A 3531-nucleotide genomic window follows, 5' to 3' on the forward strand; every position below is an offset into this window, starting at 1 on the left:
AAATTATCCCTTTAAAAAGTCCCTGAGATCTTCTCTTAACGCCTCCAGTCTACTGACTGTTCTGAAAAAGGCAGACCTACCAATTCTCTGAGATCTTTCATTTACAAACTAACAGAAACCTGATAATTTACTAACTTTTAATATTCGGCTTTACATGAAATTATCCTATTCATTTACTTAGAGAAAACATGTGATAAACAAATTATTAAGCTGCTCAGCCAGACTACGTGGGTTCAAATGATGACTCTTCTACCTCAGTGACTTGGGAAAGTACCTACCGCATAGGAAACATGCGTTTGCTTTAATGAACCAAATGAAGTGTGTCTTTAATATAAATGTCAAGATCATTTATTCGTTTTTCTCATGCATATTATTAAACTTGAGGAAAACCAAAACTTTTTGAAAGATTAATTGAAAACACAAGTTTGGCTCCTACACAGTTAGATATTGTTCTTTAGTTTCCTGTTTTACTGCTTATAAGAGTACTGCCAAAGAGGCCTGATTATTTATCAGTATCGATTTTTTAGAACATAAAATTATCAATTATTTAAAAAATGTTTAAAAAATGTTTTTGCTGTTTGAAGATTATATCCAATATTAAGTATTACTGACTTTATTCTTAAAGGTAAAATACTGTTTGATTATACTGTATGAAAAGACTAGGAAGTGAGCTTTAATAGAAAAGAACTTTAGCCAAATGGGAAAAGATTTAAATATAATAAGTATATCGATTAACTTTGAAAGGTAAGAATTAATTAATTAGGAAGAGAAGGTCTGTGTTTCATTTAGAGTCAGACATTCAGCTGACAAACACTGGAATCATAAAGAATCAACATCTAGGGTTTTGTCCATTTGCCAGAAATTGTCCTGATGCCTGGATAAATTAAGCTAAAACTGGCGATCCCTCCTTATGAGGTCCTTTAGCAATTATAAAGCACAACATTCTATTATTGTGAGTACCATATAAAGGCTACTTATAATGTCTCATACCAGGAGTCAGAAATTTTTTTTTCTAAAAGGACCAGGAGGTAAATATTTTACATTTTGCAGAACATAAAATCCCCGTCACAACTACTTAATTCTACTATTGAAGTATGAAAGTAGCCACAAACAATATATAAATAAACAGGTGTAGCTCTGTCTCATTAAAACTTTAATATATCAATTCCCACCTTATATATAGTTATGTACATGTAGTCTATATATCCTCTATTAGTCTATATGCTTTTGGAAAATTAAAAAGCTGTTTTAGTTATAAATCTCATTATCTTGTATAGAATTTAGTATGGTTCCTGACACACAGTAAAACCTTGCAAATACTTAAAGAATAAATGATTCTATTAATCAAAACATATCAGGTCCACATCATATGATTAGCTTGATTGACAGGCAGACAAGTTAAAACGTGCCTGTCATGAAAATAGCCTCCATTAAGGTAGATTCACCTACAATCAAGTGACAAATATTAGGGAAAACAACTCTAAGAAGTGGCCTCAGATGTCACCTGAGATGACAGAATGTGTCCCAAGCACAGTTCCTCAAGGGACTTCTACCTATGCTAATATTCTTGTTCTAGTCTCAAAGCAGATACTTTACATTAAACTAATGATTTCACTCTAATCAAATTTAATCCACATTAAAGAATATTCTTTTTATAATATACTGCATCCCAAAGTTACTGTGTATTTCTCCCAATGTTTTTGTACTGTGTCGAACACTGATTATTTCCTGTCCTTTCACTTTAATTTCTCTAATATCTCAAGATGTCCTTCGAGACTACAGCATCCAAACACATGACTAGATATTTAGGCCAATTCATTTTTAAATGCATCAATCCCTCTGATTTTTCAGTCTATTTTATTGTTCATGAAAGTTCCCTGCAATCTCTCCATTGACTGCTGGACGTGAGATAATCTGCCCCTTTGCCTGCTCCCTATAATTCGATGTTATTCTTTGGACTTAAAAGGGTCCAGGAGTACTACAGAACCACAATTTATGACCTGCACATACACACAATCAATACATATTTATTGTCCTAATTTTTCAATATAAAATGCAAATATATCTGATTAATTCAGATTTCAATAATTTGAATTTTTCAATGATTCATCTTGCAAAACTCTTTTAATGAGTACCATAAATTAAGTAGCCATAAATTATCATGGCAATTTTAAATATTTAAGGTAATAAATGTTTTAGATGACTCAGTAGAATTAATTCATATTCAATTGATGCACATACTAGAAACTAAGAAAAGGTTTCATCTAAGGACATTATAAGGTGATCGATCCTGTCTTGATCTAATTTGAGATCCTCTAATTTTTCTGTAACCATATTGTTTCATTGAAATAACACTGAATTATTTATTAAAGGGATTTTATATAAAACATGACTAATTCAGATTGATCGGTCCAATTGCCTGAATATTATTTTATAGACTATACACAAAACATATATAAAGCACTGTAGCCAGAAGTGTCAAAACCTTTCCATCACAATGCTTCAGAAAAACCCACCTATGATAACTTGAACAATATTGCCTATTCACTACAAAGAATATCCAGAACATAAAGTGCATGACTAAGACATGTTTACTTTTCAAAACCCGTTATAGAAATATAGTCTGATTTTGACAGTTCTTCACTAAGGTTGTAGTTTTTTAAATACACAGCAAATGCTGTTCAATTCAGTCTATATATCTCTTAATACATTCAGCAGCTGTCATTTTTTCAAAGGAGAGGTAAATTTCTTTACCCTCTATAAACAAGAAATTGTTTTAATAAATATCAAAATAATGAGCAGTTCTGATAACACATCTCATTAAAATTTTCCATGATCTCAAAATCTTGCCTTTGACAAATGATTATTTTAAAGTAATCTTTCTATTTCATAAATTAAAAGATCAATTTCACATGCAATTTTTCCCATATCAATTAAGTCTTATTTTCTATTCAAGAAAGAAGGGTCAGGTCACTCTACCACCAGCCATCCATAAATATATTCATTATTCAAAACCTTATCACAGACAAAACCATTGCTGCACAAGACATATGGTCAGTAGCATCTCTGTCTAGCTGTGTGATCTTGTTAGGATCACTTAAAAATCTTACTGCAGATTTCTATATGTGACATGAGCTAGTGCTCACTCACAGAGGCATTTAGAATACAGCTAATTCATAATGTCAAGGGCATTATATATGTTCAAAAGCATTTTAAGCTTCTTTAAATTTTAACGTGCAGTGTTTTCTAATAATGTCTTAACCCTCTCACTTGATAAAAAGGCAGGGATTTGTCTCCATTTTTCTTATGATACACTGAATCCTTTGAATATATCCCATATTAACATTCCAAAACTTGAATATCATGGATAATCTCACACAAGAACATGACTTCAAATCCTAATATGTTTTCTATTTTTTTAAAAATGTGCCTTTAACTACAGCAAAAATAATTAAACACTCTACAGTGACTGAAAATTAAATTTTTTCCCCAAGTACATAATGTGGTAAAAGCATTAAACACACACACACA

This window comes from Pteropus vampyrus, unplaced genomic scaffold, assembly GCF_000151845.1.
Source record: "Pteropus vampyrus isolate Shadow unplaced genomic scaffold, Pvam_2.0 Scaffold65, whole genome shotgun sequence".
NCBI classification, from domain to species: Eukaryota; Metazoa; Chordata; class Mammalia; order Chiroptera; family Pteropodidae; genus Pteropus; species Pteropus vampyrus.